This window comes from Trachemys scripta, chromosome 1 (assembly GCF_013100865.1).
Source record: "Trachemys scripta elegans isolate TJP31775 chromosome 1, CAS_Tse_1.0, whole genome shotgun sequence".
NCBI classification, from domain to species: Eukaryota; Metazoa; Chordata; order Testudines; family Emydidae; genus Trachemys; species Trachemys scripta.
Window position 1 is genome coordinate 298,257,011 of NC_048298.1, and position 19,346 is coordinate 298,276,356.

The 19,346-nt window shown below is 43.0% G+C and overlaps 1 protein-coding gene across 8 annotated transcripts in view; it reads left to right on the forward strand.

Moving 5' to 3' along the window:
• The window catches only part of STARD13 (StAR related lipid transfer domain containing 13), a 457,620-nt gene that overhangs the window by 388,875 nt on the left and 49,399 nt on the right, over positions 1-19,346 (forward strand). The gene's annotated exons all lie outside the window — the stretch shown is intronic.

Here is a 19,346-nt window from a genome sequence, read left to right on the forward strand (position 1 = left end):
TTCTGAGTCCCAGTACACTGCCTTAACCACAAAACCATTTATCTTCTCCTCTTTAATCATACCATTTTAAAACTCGGCAGAATTATACTACCAGGCGGATTGTCTTTCATCCCTCCAATCCATTGTAAATTTATTTCCAACTTCTACTGCCAAAATATAGTATGGCATTATAATTGCATGCGTTCCTTCAGTGGGGAGCACAAAGCAGCTTCTGTTTAGTGGGAGTACATTGCAAACCCATCAGCGACATACTGCGAGCGCCGGAGAAAATTGTGAAACATATTCTGAAACTGAGTAGACCGTAAACACTTCATTTTTCTGAATTAGGCGCATAACTTCTGTGACTCTGCTGGGAGGGATGATGGATGTTCCCAAAGCTGGAAAATATTTATACTGATCTCTGTGTAACCACGTAGCACACGTTGAACAAGCAACAAGTGTTAAAATGTCTGAGTTCCAAAAGCGCTGTAAAGTCTGGAGGAAATATTTCAAGCATGCCCTTGGGCACTCGTGTCAATATTTATAAAAGCTCATGATCTTTATTTATTTTTTTACTCAACTAGCCTTTATCTTGGATTAAACTAAACCAACGCTAAAACTCTTGAACATGTAGTGACTTTTTAAAAAATCCGTTAGTGACTAATTACTAAATTATCAGAAGGCAGAATGTAGTTCAGAATGAGTCATTAAACTTGTACCAGTAAAAAAGGTTAAATAGTTCCATGTACAAAACATCTGTCATGGGGAGTAAACTTTAAGGGGTTTTTTTGTTTTTTGTTTTTGTTTTTCAAGTACTGCAGCACTAGGTTAATTATGGACCAAATGCCTCAGTGGCATGGAGCTCTCAAGAGGTCTGCAGCACACTGCGACTACAGCCATGGAAGACAAATGCAGAGGAACTTGTCTCTGAGGTGCCCAGAAAGGTATTAAGTGACCATGCCAACTTCTCTGTCCATCCATCTTAGGTAGCTGTATGGCCCCCTGTTACCATAGTAGCCGAGCACCTTCCACGCTTTAATGCATTTATTCCCTTCCCTGTGAAGTAGGGATGGACTGTTACGCCTCTCCCTCCCCCCCCCCCCATTAACTACGGGGAGCTAAGGCATAGAGAGAATAAGTGAGTTGCCCAGGTTCCCACAGCAAGCCTGTGGTGGAGCAGGGAATTGACTCTTGATCTCCTGAGTCCCATGCTAGCACCCTAATCAATCGACCATCCATCTCTTTTTCCTGACGGTTCAGTCCGTGAGCTCCCATAGGGACACTTTGCTCAGAGTGGAATATTTTCAGTTTGATTCATCTCTCATTTTTATTGCTTTTTAATTGTTTTAAAAATATTTTATGGGGAATTTCTGATTGTTTAAGATGTGGGCAGCCCTGGAAATGTAAATGCTCTAATTATACACAACACTGGTACTTGCATGGGCAGTATCAGTGCAAGCTTCTGCTGGCTGTTCTGCCAACATACCTCAACCTTTACATGCAGGGAACACTTTTAGGCAAGAGAAAGTCTATTCGGTGCTTCACCTCTGTTGGGACTACCCCAAAGATGCCCATTATACTGGCACTGCCCATGACTGAGACATCTGTCCTTTGGGATCAGGACTGAGACTATGAAACTGATTTCCCATCATTCACTAACAGGCCGTGAGATTATATTTGGATTTGAGCTAGCAAACTAAACATACCAGGGTCTGTATCTTTTCCCCTCACATTATAGTGCTAAAAGAATGAGGAGTACTTATGCTCAAATAAATTTGTTAGTCTCTAAGGTGCCACAAGTACTCCTCGTTCTTTTTGCTGATACAGACTAACACGGCTACCACTCTGAAACCATTATACTGCTAGAGACACTTGCATGAAAATAGGATCTTTGTGCCTTCCTAGTTCTACTTCCCCTCCTGTCGAGCCCACAGAATCAGTTTCCTGCGCCTTCAGGAGGCAGCCATTGGCAGATCTCCATCCTTCCTGATGTCTTCCCCTGTGGTAATACATGCACATAGCTGAAGGGGAGGATCCAGCTTTATGGAGCGGTGATTGCAACATCTAACTTAAAGTGAGCTTGTCCGTGGTATTTCGGCACAAAAGCAATTTATTTCTTTTCTGCTCATAGTTAAAAAATAACAGTTACCAAGTGTTCTATTCCTGGGTGGTGAGATAATTAGTTCTTTGCTAATTCTTCTTTATTGCTGGCAGTGATTACTGGCAAGTAATTAAAGAGTTCCTATGAATCTGGCTTCCATGTGTTGCCTTGGTGTAACAAGGCTGAGGAATGAGAAGTGTCAGTGTAACAGATATTCAACATTTTTTCTGAATTCAGCAAAGGCATACAGGGCATAGTTACTCTGTTGCTGTTTTAGTGGCTATGAATGGATCTAAATGAGGTACAAGCGTGAAAGCTTGAATTTATATTAAAGTTAGAGATTTAGGAGTCTGTTCTCATCTTTATAGGAGCCTATAACCCCCACTAGTTGCCTTTAAAAGTACCTGCATATGAGTATGGAAAGGAGACTAGAACCTTTAGCCAAAATGCTAAAACCATAATAGCTCTAACTATGGTAGCCAACTCGTCTGTTCCCCATTCACAAATAGCATGGATGGGTGAAAGTTTATGCACAGCCTGTGTGTGGCAATCATATTAGTCTGAGTATTCACTGTTCATATGTATTTCTGTGTAAGCAACTGTTGTATCAATACTTCAACTTCCATGACAAAAACAACTGAGCAAACTAAACTGATTTATGTGAAGACAAATTCTAGAAATCTTCTAATTTAAACTTCTAGCTCCCGAGTTTCAATTGACTAATGAAAGTGTTCTGTTTTGTACCCTAGTCTTAGTTCTCACTTGTTGGGTCAGCATTTAGATATATAGTTTTAGAACAGTGTAGAATACATCTAGTACTCCAAATCTTGTAACCCAACTCTGAGTTCCCTTCGTTATCCTATGTTAGAGTCCAAGGGCCAGATTTTTAATGGTATTTAGGCACATACAGGCACAAATAGGCACCTAGTTTGATAGGCACCTAAACAACTTAAAAAATCTGGCCCAAAAGCTCATCTTTTTTATCTTAATAGGTAGTTTTTAAAATCTACTCGTAATTAAGAGTAAGGTGAGATGAATACTGAGATGAAGTGATGTGGTGGATGGCTAAGGTTGTCTCTGAGTTTCTAGTTCACAGCATAGTTGTATCAGGTCAGTGTTAAGGTTCCTTTGGTAACTTAAAGTGTTATTTTGGAAGGGTTAATAAAATAACCTCAATTTGGATTTTTCCAAGCTTTCCAACATCTTGAACAACACTCTCTTAAGGTTGGGAGAATTTTTTGGTATACGTGATAGTTAACCTCAAATTAAAATGAAAGGCATCTAAGATTTTGCCTGGAATTATATTAGTAATGAAATAGGGTCACGTAATTAAAGGCTGTGGACTAAATTATTCTCAAACTTACTCTAGTGTGACTCCACTGACTAGAATAGGGTTGCACAAACATAAAAGAGGGCAGAATTTAGTCCACAGCCATTAATTACACGACTACACACTATATCTCCAATAATACAATCCCAGGCAAAAACATAATGGTTCTGTATCTTATACACACAAGGACAGTCAAGGTTGGGTGCTCAATTGTAACTTAGGCATTTCTTGACTTTGTAGGGCTTTACTGTGTAGCTTTAGGCCTAGTCTATACCTAAAACTTAGCTTGACCTAGCTATTTTGCACATAGGTGTGAAAAATTGACACCCCTGTGTCCTTTTCCATCCCTCCTCCCCCACCCATCCCAGCTACCTTGGCAATTATCCCCCTACCTCTGTAAGGAACTAATAAAGAATGCATGAATGTGAAAAAACAATGACTTTATTGCCTCTGCAAGCGGGAGGGGAGGGGAGGGTGGGGTGGGGTGGTTGGTTTACAGGGAAGTAGAGTGAACCGGGTCGGGGGGGGGGTTGGAGGGTTCATCAAGGAGAAACAAACAGAAGTTTCACACAGTAGCCTGGCCAGTCACAAAACTCGTTTTCAAAGCTTCTCTGATGCGCACTGCGCCCTGCTGTGCTCCTCTAACCGCCCTGGTGTCTGGCTGCGCGTAATCAGCGGCCAGGCGAGTTGCCTCAACCTCCCACCCCGCCATAAAGGTCTCCCCCTTACTCTCACAGATATTGTGGAGCGCACAGCAAGCAGCAATAACAATGGGGATATTCTTTTCGCTGAGGTCTGAGCGAGTCAGTAAGCTGCGCCAGCGCGCTTTTAAACGTCCAAATGCACATTCCACCACCATTCGGCACTTGCTCAGCCTGTAGTTGAACAGGTCCTGACTCCTGTCCAGGCTGCCTGTGTACGGCTTCATGAGCCATGGCATTAAGGGGTAGGCTGGGTCCCCAAGGATCACAATAGGCATTTCAACATCCCCAATGGTCACTTTCTGGTCCGGGAAGAAAGTCCCTTCCTCCAGCTTTCGAAACAGAGCAGAGTTCCTGAAGACGCGAGCATCATGTACCTTTCCCGGCCATCCCACGTTGATGTTGGTGAAACGTCCCTTGTGATCCACCAGGGCTTGCAGCACCATTGAAAAGTACCCCTTGCGGTTTACGTAGTCGGTGGCTTGGTGCTCCGGTGACAAGATAGGGATATGGGTTCCGTCTATGGCCCCGCCACAGTTTGGGAATCCCATTTCAGCAAAACCATCCACTATTGACTGCACGTTGCCCAGAGTCACTACCCTTGCTATCACCAGGTCTTTCATTGCCCTGGCAAATTGGATCACAGCAGCCCCCACCGTAGATTTGCCCACTCCAAATTGATTCCCGACTGACCGGTAGCTGTCTGGCGTTGCAAGCTTCCACAGGGCTATCGCCACGCGCTTCTCAACTGTGAGGGCTGCTCTCATCTTGGTATCCTGGCGTTTCAGGGCAGGGGAAAGCAAGTCACAAAGTTCCATGAAAGTGCCCTTACGCATGCGAAAGTTTCGCAGCCACTGGGAATCGTCCCAGACCTGCAGCACGATGCGGTCCCACCAGTCTGTGCTTGTTTCCCGGGCCCAGAATCGGCGTTCCACGGTATCAACCTGCCCCAGTGACACCATGATTTCCACATTGCTGGGGCCTGTGCCTTGTGAGAGGTCTATGGCCATGTCAATTTCCTCATCACTCTCGTCGCCGTGCTGCAATCGCCTCCTCGCCTGGTCCGGGTTTCGCCTTGGCATGTTCTGGCTCTGCATATACTCCAGGACAATGCGCGTGGTGTTCATAGTGCTCATAATTGCCGCGGTGATCTGAGCGGGCTCCATGATCCCAGTGCTAGCTATGGCGCCTGGTCAGAAAAAAGGCGCGAAAGTAGTATCTGATGGACCAGGAGAAGGAGGGCGGGAGGGAGGGAGGGCCGAGTGACGACATGGCGTACAGGTACAGGAACAGGGAGAAACACAAACAACTGTCACACAGAATGGTCCCCCCAAAGATTAAACTGGAAACCCTGGGCTTAGCAGGCCATTGATTTCACGGAGGAAGGGGAAGCAAATGAACACAGAACAAATCTATTTTTTACATCTTAAGGTGGCAGCCGACGGTGCAGCATGAGTGATAGCCTCTCCAGTACGATGATGACGGATACCAATCATAAAATACCATCATCTGCCAAAAGGCAAGGGGCTGCTGCTGTGTAGCAATGCAGCCCCACGTCTGCCAGCCCCACGTCCGCCAGCACCCAGCATCGCCCTCGGCCTCTTCTGGGTGCTTAGCGGACAATATTGGGCAATTGGCAGAAAATAGTATATTATGACTGGTATCCGTCATCATCGAAACAGTAGCATGTCTGCCCAGGTGGCCATGATTGACAGCCATACCAGTACGACGACGATGGGTACCAGTCATAATATACCATTGCCTGCAAGGGGCTGGTGCAATGCAGCCCTACGGCTGCCAGCCCCACGGCTATCACTCATGCTACACCATCTACCGCCAAAAGGCAGTTAGCAGCTGCTGCTGTGTAGCAATGCAGTCCCACGTCTGCCGGCACCCAGAGGACATATGGTGACGGTGAGCTCAGCTGAGCTGAGCGGGCTCCATGCTTGCCATGGTATGTTGTCTGCACAGGTAACCCAGGTAAAAAGGCGCGAATCTATTGTCTGCCGTTGCTGTGACGAGGGGGGAGGGGCCTGACGACACGTACCCAGAACCGCCCGCGACACTGTTTTGCATCATCCGGGCATTGGGATCTCAACCCAGAATTCAAAGAAAAGGCGCGAACCGCTTCTCGGCTCGAGCTGTGGCGCAAACGTAGTATCTGACGGCCTAGGGGAAGGAGGGAGGGCGGGCCGAGTGACGACATGGCGTACAGGCACAGGGAATTAAAATAAAGAACGGTGGCTGTGCATCAGGGAGAGACACAAACACCTGTCACACAGAATGGTCCCCCCAAAGATCAAACTGAAAACCCTGGGTTTAGCAGGCCATTCATTTGACGGAGGGAGGGGGAAGCAAATGAATACAGAGAAAATCTATTTTTTTACATCTTAAGACGACGGTGCAGCGTGACTGATAGCCCTCGGCATCTTTCTGGGTGCTTGGCAGCAAATACGGGGCGGTGTATGACGATGGTCTTCAGGCCTATTGCACGAGCTGCTGCTCAGGGAAGACTCTGCTAATGTGCGATGACCCGACTTGTAATAGGCCGGCTAACAGTCATAATACACCATTTACTGCCAAAAGGCAAGCCCCACGGCTGCCAGCACCCAGATCGCCGATGAAGGCTACCAGTCTACTGCACCGTCTACCGCCAAAAGGCAGTTAGCAGCTGCTGCTGTGTAGCAATGCAGTCCCACGTCTGCCGGCACCCAGAGGACATATGGTGACGGTGAGCTCAGCTGTGCTGAGCGGGCTCCATGTTGTCTGCACAGGTAACCCAGGTAACCCAGGTAAAAAGGCGCGAATCTATTGTCTGCCGTTGCTGTGACGGGGGAGGGAGGGGCCTGACGACACGTACCCAGAACCGCCCGCGACACTGTTTTGCATCATCCGGGCATTGGGATCTCAACCCAGAATTCCAAGGGCGGCAGAGACTGCGGGAACTGTGGGATAGCTCTGGGATAGCTACCCATAGTGCAATGCTCCGGAAGTCGACACTAGCCTCGTACTGTGGACGCGGTCCGCCGACTAGAGCACCTAGAGCATTGTATTGTGTGGACACACACAATCGGCTGTATACAACCGATTTCAATAAAACCGGCTTCTATAAATTCGAACTAATTTCGTAGTGTAGACATACCCTGAGAGACGAAGTTAAACCAACCTAAGCCATGGTGCAGACACCACTTCCATCAACCTAGCTACCACCTCTCAGATAGGTGGATTTACTACAGCGATGGAAAAAAACCTTCTGTCTCTGTAGCAAATGTCCACACTATGGCGCCACAGCGGCACAGCCACAGTGCCACAGCTACGCCACTGTAGCACCAATAGTGGAGCCAACCCCTTAATGTTACATTAACATGGGATCTGACGCTCATAAAAGAACTCCCATAACTTCTATGGGTGTTGGAGCAGGCTTATAGTTTTGCTGGGTGTTTTTTCCATTTAATATTTAAGTTTAATCTCAGTGTTACTGGTTTTTCATTTCTTTATGTACTGATGAGAAGATATTCTGGCAGTTCTGATTAGTAATACAAGGGCAGTAAATAGCAGCTGAATCAAAACTGTTAAACAGTGATGTGTGTTTGATGTTTAATCCTCTCAGAAACTAAGAAAAAGGCAGTCATTTAAATTAAGTAGATGTTCCCTAATTATGTTAACTTAGATTTTATAAATTATTCTCCACTAACAGTCTTGGGGCATGATGAAATGTTAATACTGTAGATATAATTTAATGGTGATAATTACAGCTCCTGTAGTCAGTATGGTGAGTCTGACCCAGAGAGAAATCATATGGCTGCTTTAGTACAAGTGATGTCTTTCAGAATGATGTGGACACTAAGGTGACTGGATTGCATATTGATGACAGCTCTTCCAAGTCATGCAAGAATAAATTACTGACATTCTACAGTCTGTTCAAATAGGCTTTTTAAAAATAATACCTAATAAAGGAATACTGAATCCTAATATACAATGCCAGATACTCAGCTGGTGTTCATCAGCAGAGTTCCATCAACTTCAGTGGAGTGATGCTGATTAACACCAGCTGAGGACTCAGCACCACCTATTAAATTCACACCAGCTGAGGATCTGTCCCTCTGGCTTACATATTACAGTTCTTCCTTAAGTGCTGTATAGTATATCTTTTTCGTATACTGTAAAGTACCTTCCATCTTACTTGGCACTAGACAACATTAATTAATTGAATATTAATTTATGATAAACAACTGATTTTGTTTATGAATCCCTCAGACAGAATCCCTAATCCAAAATATTATCTGAGTTCTTAATGTTTAATATAAATTCACAGTGTGAAGACCACCTCAGATGGATAAAGCATTTCTCTGTCATATATCTGATTGCCTACAAGTAATTTGCATGTCTACAGACCATGAAGTGTATAATCAGGCAGTAATTAATATGGTGATAAGGATTTAAATTACACACTTCTTCCTTGAGTAATTCAAAAATTAAGAACCTAAGAATGGCCATACTGTGTCAGACCAAAGGTCCCTCTAGCCCAGTATCCTGTCTTCCAACAGTGGCCAATGACAGGTGCCACAGAGGGAATGAACAGAACATGTAATCATCAAGTGATCCATTCCCTGTTGCCCATTCTCAGCTTCTGGCAAACAGGCTAGGGACACCATGCCCATATTGATTAATAGCCATTGATGGACTAATCTTGGTGCCACTAGAGGGTACAGAACACCACACCCAGGAGGTGTGTGGGTTACACTAGTTTCTGGCAAACAGAGGCTAGAGACACCATCCCTGCCCATCTTAGCTAATAGCCATTCATGGACCTATCCTTCATGAATTTATCTAGTTTTTTTTTAAACCCTTTTATAGTCTTGGCCTTCACAACATACTCTGGCAAAGAGTTGCATAGTTGACTGTGCGTTGTGTGAAAAAATACTTCTTTTTGTTTGTTTTAAACCTGCTGCCTAGTAATTTCATTTGGTGACTCCTAATTCTTGTGTTATGAGAAGGAGTAAATAATACTTCCTTATTTACTTTCTCCATACCAGTCATGATTTTATAGACCTCTATCATATCCCCCCTTAGTCGTCTCTTTTCCAAGCTGAAAAGTCCCAGTCTTATTAGTCTCTCTTCATACGGATGCCGTTCCATACCCCTAATCATTTTTGTTGCCCTATTCTGAACCTTTCCAATTCCAATATATCTAAGATGAGGGATGTATAAAAGCGGATCTGAATCCCCTTGTTTCTAACCTCTAACTAAACCACATCATTTAGATAAAACAGAGCTATCTGACCTGATTTTGGATATCAGTGTGCTTTGTAAACTGTTTTCTTATCACTGCATATTATGGATGAGACTTTCAAAGAAACCTAGCAGAGTTCATTGCCAAAATCCTGTTCAATTTCAGTGGGATTTAAGTGCCTAATTCCTTTAGATTCCTTTGAAAATCCCCTCCCATATCCATTTACTATATATCTCAACACCGGGTTTTTTCATCTAGCTGGGGAATCTGCATAATCAGGAAGGCTCCTAGTCAACCAATTTAGGCCTAAAAATAATTGAGGGCAATGACTGATGCTTGATGGGAGTGATATTCCCACTTAGTTGGGAGGCCTTCAGGTAATTTAGTGTTGTTGAGGTCTTTGAATGTGTCTCACTCCCATACTGCTTCTGTCTGCTTGTTCTTCTAACAGCTCCTTTCAGTCCCTCCTTAGCCAGCCGTCTCAGAGTGCAGCGTAGTAAAGCACACAAAGGCCTTTCCTACAGGATTGTTAGCAATTCTCCCACTCTTGCATTACCATTCATTCATGAAGCACCAGCCGTTTTAGCAATAGTAACAGCAATAGGGTAGATCCCATACAGGCATTTTTTACAATCATTAACCGTGATCTAGGTCCCAGAAGGTCTAGATGAGATCATGGTAAAAACAAATTTTAAAAAAATGCTGGACACAAGTGTGTCCCCTTTAAGCAAATTCTGCATGACCTATTGTGGGAAACAAAAGAAGTGCCACACTGGGTCAGACGAATGGACCATGCAGGCCTGTCTCCAATAGTGGGAAGTATCAGCTTGAGTGTGTGTATATCTATATCTATATATATGTGTGTGTGTATATAGATATAGTTAGAGCTGGGGAAATTTTGTTGTGTGAAACATTTTTGCAGGAAAATGCAGATTTGGTGACACCGAAACTTTTAGCAAATTCTTGTCAATTTCACCAAATTGTTTTGGTAAAAACAAATACGAAAAAATCAAAACTTTTTTATATTTTTGGTTTGAAACTACTCTTTCTTTCAAAATGTCTATTTTAATTTTAGTTTAAAAACAATGAAAATATCTTAAATGGTCAAAATCAAAAATGAAACATTTCAATTTTGTTGAAACTAAATGCTTTGTTCAAAACCAAATTTATTTGTTACTTTTCGATTTGCTAAAATATTTTTTTAAATTTGTTTTCAGTTTGACCCAAAACAATTTTTTTTGTCTTGCTAGTGATCTGAAAAATCCATTAATTGCACAACTTGATATAGGATAACCTGCCTGGAAAAAATTTCTCCCAGTCCCATTACAGCTCCTAGCTGAGTGCCCCCTCTTAGCTGCCCACCAAATTACTGTGAGGAGAGGCCAATCTTCTGGATCCCAGGATGTTTTAAGCTTCCATGAACCTGAACAGAATCCAGTCACTGCCCCAATCTTGGTATCTCTAGGAACACTCTTGGGATGCAGACCTTCCATATAACAGCCCCTTCCTGAGTGCTGGAACCTGCTGTCCAGCTGCCTAGCCTCTGGGATCAGTGCTGGCCCTTCAGACTCCCACATTTCTTAAATACAACCTCTCCCAGAATCCTACCAAAGGTATAAGCTTCTGGGCTACAGTTTTACTCTTTCAGGAGGAATGTGGCAGTTGTGAACCATATAACACACAGAGGCACTTTGCTCAGAAGTCTTACACAATTGCTGTTCTATACTTAACAGATAAAGCACAAGAAAGTACATATCATACAAAATAACATCTATCTCCCTGCCTCACTTTCCTCGCCATTTCAGAGCATTCCTTGGGCTGGAGTTAGTACCTACTGTTCCAGTGCATGTTTCGTTTCATGTGCTAAAAAATTGGTGTCTCCTCCCCCAGCTCATGCCATCTTACTTCCTGCTCCTGCCCATAACTTCCTGGGTGTCACTCACTAAGTCTCCTCTGAGAATCCTTATGTAACCCTGGGGGTGGTCACCTGGTGTCAGGCTTCCTTCCCCACTCTGAATTCTCGGGTACAGATGTGGGGACCTGCATGAAAGCCCCCCTATGCTTATTTTTATCAGCTTCAGTTAAAAACCTTTCCAAGGCACAAATTCCACCTTGTCCTTGAATGGTATGCTGCCACCACCAAGTGATTTAGACAAAGAATCAGGGAAAGGACCACTTGGAGTCCTATTCCCCCAAAATATTCCCTCAAGCCCTACACCCCCTTTCTTGGGGAAGGCTTGAGAATAATATCCTCACCAATTGGTATAGGTGAACACAGACCCAAACCCTTGAATCTTAAGAACAATGAAAAATCAATGAGGTTCTTAAAAGAAGAATTTATTTAAAGATAAAAGAATCATCCCTGTAAAATCAGGATGGAAGATAATCTTACAGGGTAACAAAAGATTCAAAACACAGAGGCTGTCCCCTCTAGGCAAAACTTTAAAGTTACAAAAAAAAAAAAAAAAAAACAGGAATAAACCTTCTTATTAGCCCAGGGAAAATTCACAAGCTAAAACAAAAGATACTCTAATGCATTTCCTTGCTATTACTTACTGTTTTTGTAATATTAGATGTATCATTTCAGTGGAGCTGGATTACTTGCTTGGTCTCTCCCTTTGTCTTTGTGGGGAGAACACCCACACAGCACAAAACAAAGCTCCCCTCCTCCCCCCAGATTTGAAAGTATCTTCTTTCCCCATTGGTCCTTCTGGTCAGGTGCCAACCAGGTTATCTGAGCTTCTTAACCCTTCACAGGTAAGGAGGGATTTTATGCCACCCTTAGCTGTATGTTTATGACACCTGGTTTCTCTTGTTCTGTGTTTGGATAATTTCCCACTCTCTCTTCTTCCCCCTTTCTTCAAGTAAGGCGCAGAAGTACCTTCTCCCTGCTGAGCAAACCCACTGAGCATAACAATAAACAACTAGTCCATAGATAAGTACATCCCATTATCTGCAGTTTGGTGTGTACTTGCTGCAGGCCTAGTCAGCAAAAGATTCCACATTTACAGAGGCATTCAGTGATACAGCCATTTCATAATACCCACTTCACAAGATCAACCAGAATTAATAAACGTGTATAGATTCCCAAATCGTCATATCCCCCCTCCAATTACTAGAGGTTGTCTTATACCCTGAAGCATGAGTTTATATCCCTTCCAAAATGCTTGATGTTTTTTTCTACATTCTTTATTAATTCTGGACAGTTTTCTTATCCATATAAATATCCAACTTTTCTTTTTTTTAAACCTCACTCAGCTCTTCAGCTCAATGATGATCACAATGGTCCCTTCTGGCCTTGGAATCCATGAATCTGTTCTGTGGCAATAAGTTCTACAGGCTAATTATGCACTATGTGAAAAAGTTTTTCCTTTTATCAGTTTGACTTTGACACTTTTCACTTTCACTTAATAGCTCCTTGTCCTTGTGTTATGAGGCAGAGTGAACAGAAGTTCCCACTGTACTTCTCTATATCATTCATTATTTTGCCTACTTGTATCATGGTCCTCTCTTTTTTGTCTCTTCTCTAAGGTAAACAGCCTCAGGTTTTTTCAATGTCACATAATATGAGAGTTTTTTTCCATATCCATAATCATTCTTGTGCCCATTTCTGACAAATGTAAAGGCCTACAAAACAAAGAATTGTTGACATTGCTCTTAAGCTTGAAATGATTTTGATTGTGACATTTAAATTATTTTCAGCATCAGTAATTTAAAAATCCTTATACTATTGTACTATTACTGGCAGCACAATATTCTGCAGAAAGCTTTGTCTATTAAAATCATGCTTTGACAGCTTTATTTGTTCCCCGCTTGCAAAACATAACCTTGGTTCTAACAGTAATTATACAACAGGATATAAAATCAATTGAATGCAATTCTGCCTTTGAAAACCTTCTTATCTGGATTTAAGGAAGAGTGGGCACTACAGTGTAGTAAAACCATATAAATTTCAATCTATACTTACGTTTTGTTTTATTTGTGCTAGAATTTTACTGTAAATGGTAATTTTACAGGTTCATTGTCCAGTTACCACTGGATTATTGTTGGAAGCCTTATGGAAAAGCCTTATAGAATCAAATTTAATAAAACCATTAGGTTTCTATGGAAATGACTGTAAAAACTTAAGTAATTTAATAGTGAATTATATCCTTTGTGTAGAATTAAAAGCCATCCTATAGATAGAATTTAAAGACATATATCCCTGTTATAGAATTCTATACCATAGTTTAAACATTCCATAGAAAATGTAACATTCTTTATTAAGTTGTATGGGGCTTTCCTATAAGGGAATCCTGAGGATCTTTTTATTTTTCCACAATCAACACCTATGTGATGGGAAGGAGGATGGGCTAGAGGGTAGACCTGGGTTCAAGACTGTGTTGTGCCAGACATCCTGCATGACCTGGGGCAAGTAATTTGGCTCAGATGGCACTTGAGTTAAATTGGAGTTAGGCACCTAACTACCTTTGAGAATAGGGGCCTGGGTGCTCAACCCCAATTGATTTAAATGGCAGATAGGTACCTAACCTGTTTAGGTGCTATTAAAATCCCTCTAAGCATCTATGTGAATCTTTAGGCACCTCAATAACTGAAAATCTAGCCCTCTGTGCCCCGTTTTTCCTGTAAAATAGGGATAATAGTATTTCTCTACTTCACAGCCATGTTGGGAGGATAAATGCATTAAATTAATAAATTTTAATTACGATAAATACATTAATTGGGGATTGGTCCTGCTTTGAGCAGGGGGTTGGACTAGATGACCTCCTGAGGTCCCTTCCAACCTGATATTCTAAAAAAAAAAAAAAAATAATTAAGATTGTGAGGAACTGAGGCCTGGATTCACAAGGTACTTAAGTGCCTAAATCTGTGTTTAGGTGATTAAATCCTAGTTTTGGCTCCACTGAGATTCACAAAACTCCCACAGAACCCCGTAGGCAGCTCAACTCACTTGGTGCCTAAATTTTCAGGGTAAAATTTCTCTCAGCACCTAAATTTTTGCCTCTGAGCATGAGCTCTGCTGCCTCCCCCTGGGCATCCGTATGCCTATCTCCCACCATAGGCCCAGAGCAAATCACAAACCAGGGAAGATAAGCGCTCCTCTCCCTAACACAGGTGTGAGGCCCAATCAAGTAGATGAGTGCAGAGGCTGCATACCTGGTCAGGTCCCATTCAAAATCTGGGCGAGAAGGGCACCCACCTTATAACTGTTAGCCCGGTGGCTAGAGTACTCAATTTCCACCTCTGCTTGAGGAGAAGACAGGATCTCAATAGAGGTCTCCCACATCTCAGGAGAGTTCCTTAGACAATTGAGGGGCCTCCATTTTAAACATATCAGCTGCTACTCCTGAATAAGCTGGAGGAGTCGCTATTAAACGAATTGTTTCTGCAGTGCCCCAGTTGTTTCTCAGCCAAAGGCATGAGAACTCAGGACCAAGAATTAAATATGTGTTGAATGCATGACATTGCATCAAACTTAGCAAGCAGAAATATCTATGTGCTGTAACTAACTTACTACTTTATTTCCAAGTTTGGGATGTTGAGGGGAAGCCTGTTCTTTCCACGAAACTTGTGTGTAACTGCCAGAGGGATTCTCTTACAGTTATTCACAGAAAAACGGGCTCCTGTCTAAAAACTTGATTAAAAATTTTAATAAAAGTTGCTAAAGAACATACTTTACAGCTATTAAAATTATATTTAAATGAGGTCAAATATAATGTGTACGGTATGTTTTTGTTTAAAAAAATATGTTAAGAAAGTAAATGAGCATGAGTGATAAGTAATGGCAAAGAAATGAAAATTAATTCAGCCTACTGGAAGGATAAATTTTATCAAGCACATAAGCAAAAGTGTGTCAGTAACACATGAGGCAAGGTGATTATGTACCACATTATTGCTCCTGTTCATTACTGCGATTTGGTGGGTTGCTTCAGTGAGTACCGTAAGGTTAAATAAAAGTTGTTGTTGGAATCGAGGAGAAAGTGGAGAAGCGGAAGAGAGAAAGAGACAGTTGGAGGATAGAAAAGAGGAGAGTGGATAAGAAATGTTGTTGAGAGAAGGGTTTGAAGTAGCGAGGCCTTGGTAAGCAATATTCATGGTCTATGATGCGGCACTGTTCAGAAGTCCCTCGCAGAAAAATGAATTCATTCGGGTTATCTTCTCATGAGAGGGTAGTGTTCTCCAGGAGAGGGATTCAGGAGCTCTCCTGCTCCCTTTCACTCAAAGGAAGAGTAATCTGGGGGGGTTAGTTTTGTTTGTTTTAAAGAGCAGACAAATTCAAATGTAATGACCGGTGACTAGGGTGTCATGGAGGGTTGTGATAGGAGAAGTCTTTCACCTGTATGTCAGCTGTTCCTTGTAGCACTGGTTGATAGTGACCCAAAGTAGTTCCCATCGAATAGTTGTTTGGTGGTCTTTTTGATTGATGGCACTCAGTAAAGAAACCTAGGATTAATGGACTTGAAGACTGATCTGTGCTCTCTTCCTAGAGTTAGACCCCCTAGAGCAGAACGGAGGCATACTGGTGGGACAGCACGAAGAAGCTTTCACTGTCGTAGCTGGAGAGATACCTGTTCTGTGGAATAACAGAGGAGTTTAATTCCCAGGGCTGAACACTTAGTGACAGAATTCCCTTTTCTATCAACATACAAACTTAGCAAAACTTGTTTCCTGTCAATTTGCATGATTATTTCAAGTTCAGTTCTTTTGAAAAATAATGTTAGCTACGTATTTACATTAGTCACGGTTTGTGGCTAATTTATTATATCATTCATTGTTATTAACTATTTCACTTACTCAGTGCCTGGTCAAAGACACGCTTGTGTGGACAGCTGCAAAGCATGTTATTAATGGATTCTCTGCAGAATATAAAGTAGAGTAAATGGGCAGGGTCGTCGTCCCCCTCCCCCATCATAGCACACATACGTGCACGCATTCAAAACTGCTGGGGTTCCCTTTATTCTCAATCTGGGAATAACCAAATGTAAACCAAGGGCCTAAATTTCCTCTTGGCTGGCTGGCTGTTTCTAAGCGTGTCCCTTGCAAGCCCTCCTGCCTTAGTTCTTCCTTCCCAAGAAAGGGATGTGCAAACCCTTTTATACTGGGCACTTGAGCTAATGAAACTCCTCTGGCCTCACATAACTCAGCAGAATTGCCCTGTCTCTCCCTCATAGCACCTACCAGCCTCTTACAAGTAGGTTTTCTTACAGAGAAATGTACATTCTGGAAAAAATTCCTCTTGATGACAAAAAACAGGGAAACTTCTGGCTTTGTTTCTAAGGCAACACACCAACCTACATCCAGCTTTTAATTTCTGTTGGGTATCCGATTTATTCTTACTGCTATGCAAAGTCCCACGGTTCCTTTGTCTTTTTCCTGTCTGGCTTTGATCCTCTCTGCCTTTTGAATATAGCACAGCTGCTGCAGCCTGGGTCTCACACCTGCGCTAGTCAATAGATGAGAGGCTGGATGTGGGAATAGAGCTGGGCCAATGCTGCAAAACATTGTTTCTATAAATTTCCGTTGACATTTTTAAGGAATTCATTGTAGCTCTCTGCTCGCCCCTTCCCAGAGGAGTCTTCACTAATATCAGAGCCAGTAAATTAACAGAACCAGCAAAATTTAAGCAAATATTAAAGAATATTCATGGAAAATGAATGTTAAATCTGCTGTCTCAGAGCATTTTCACAAGGGAGCTTATTCTAACTGTTCTATTCATCCAATGGGGGAACTGGGCTGTACCAGGGGCTAGATGATGTATTGGACTACATATCCATCCAGGGGAGGGAGGTGAATAAGGAGTCCCACTTGCCCCTGCAGAGGAATAACCAGGTGCTGCATGCCTGCTTACATATCCCTGGAGCCGGTAATGGGGGGTGGCTAGGAGGCACAGGGAATGGTGGATCCTCAGCTCCACTGGCCAGTGCAAATGAACCGGTACAAGCAGTGTCATAATTTGCTGCTGGGCTGGGTCCGGCCACCACCAAATTATCACCTCTTCCCTGCCCAGAGCAAGAGAAAAGCAGCGGAAGAATTGCAGAAGGTGTCTGAGTTCTAGTTTCTTCCCAGGGCCGCTCCTGAGGTGGTGCGGTTTATGCAACCCTTCTTCAGGGCTGCATCTAAATTCACAGCCCCTTGTGTTCTAGATGATCATCCACGCAGACTGTATTTTGAATACTTGCACCATACTGCTCCCAAAGGAGCAAGAGACCAAGAAATGGTTCTGCTAATCTTTCTGGGTAATGAATGCATTCAAGAAAATTGCAACCTGCACGTGAACAATTTGCAAAGAGAAAGAAAGGCAAAATTCACTATATTAGTTATTCCTTGCAGATATTCATCCATCTCCACTTAAGACCACGTGGCCTTCCCTTGGGCCACAAGAAAATTCCTGGCAGGCCACACTTGGAGTAGAAACTCAAAAACACATTGAAATCTGAGAAGCCCATAGGGACATTAGCTGCAGATTTCTCCATTACACACAGTTTTTCTTGTTGTTCTTCCAGTGCAGATGAAACTTGACTATGCAGCTGTTGTGAGTTGTGAAATATATTTTCCAAGAGGATCAATTAATTTGTGTTTCATGAGACTGTATTTAACAAACAAACAGACCAAGAAAGTAACAGCCCTTGTCTTTTTTCCAAACACTGAACGAAAATATTCTGTCACACTGGAACATAATAGAGAGAGTGCACTTTTAGCATGCAGATGTACAGCAAAAAGAGCCTGTTCTCTTGCACAGTTGTATGAACTCAGTGTACTCGCAAATGCTTTTTGGGGGTGGGAGGCTGTGACATGAATTAATGTCAAAGCAAATGAAGGAAAATGACCAGGCAGAGAATCAGTTGCAGCACTGCTGATGATCCCGTACATTGCAGATCTGTTATTGACCAGCTAATTATCTTTGGGAAATTGTGCTTTCAACAAGCAGGCCTTTTATCCTGAATTGATATCTGTAACAACTACTGGTGTCAGTCAATATTCAGAGGAGCAAAAAGGTGTCTGGGTCTCATACTGTACTGTATATTCAAAGGAACACACATTTTTCCAAGCAGGCTGTTCAATGAGCTTCAGTGGGCCAGATTCAATTGCTTTTACCAGAGTTAAGCCAGGGGTGAATTTGGCCCACTGTCTGCACATGGAAACTATGCACTTCAGTACGAAACAGATTTACACCTGGTTTTAGCATTCATGGTAGGACATTCAGAAGAGTAGCAGAGTTTGATTTCTTTTTCTTTTTCCAGTCCAACCACCTCTGCTGTCTTTAATAGACATTGTGTGGGCCAGATTTTCTAACATGGCTGCTTAACTTGCATCTACAAAATCTGCATGTGCCAAACCCTGGTGTTTGCATTCTCAGGTTAGATGGCGACAGGCATAGAAATCTACTCCCTGGAGCCAACATGCATCCAGATTTTGCAAAAGCACTGGATGTGCCTGCCTGTCCCTTGGGGCCCTTATCCTGTAAATACTTCCACACATGGGTAGTCCCCCCTGGCTTAGTGGGAGTATTTGCATTGTATGGCTGCAGGTACAAGGCCTTTATTGGTTCTTTGGAGATGCTCAGGCCTGAAAAGAGGGTCCTATAGTTGATATTATAATTTTGTATTACTACTTAGCACTCATATACAGCAGATCAGCCCCTCCTACAGTAAATGCTCTGGGAGGGAGCCCGTGTTGTGTGACCAGGTGGGCAGGGTTCTGCTTCCTCTCCCCCCTCCCCCCAAGAGTGTAGGACCTGCCCACAATCCTGGCAGATTATCCCCTGGGTATGAGGGCCATCCCTGTGAATGCCCTGTTCCTCTGCTCAGGCTCTGGTCCCTGGTGTGACTCCCTCTGGCTCCCTGACAGCATGTCTATATTGGAGCTGTGCTGGCAGAGCCTGCAGTGGCTCTCAGGACTCCTGGAGAGTTCAGTGGAAAAGGAAATACTCCCGGGTATGCGTTGCCTTTCCTTGGTAAGGTATGTGCGGCTGGAGGAGGGATGCTGTGCGTTCCCTTTGGC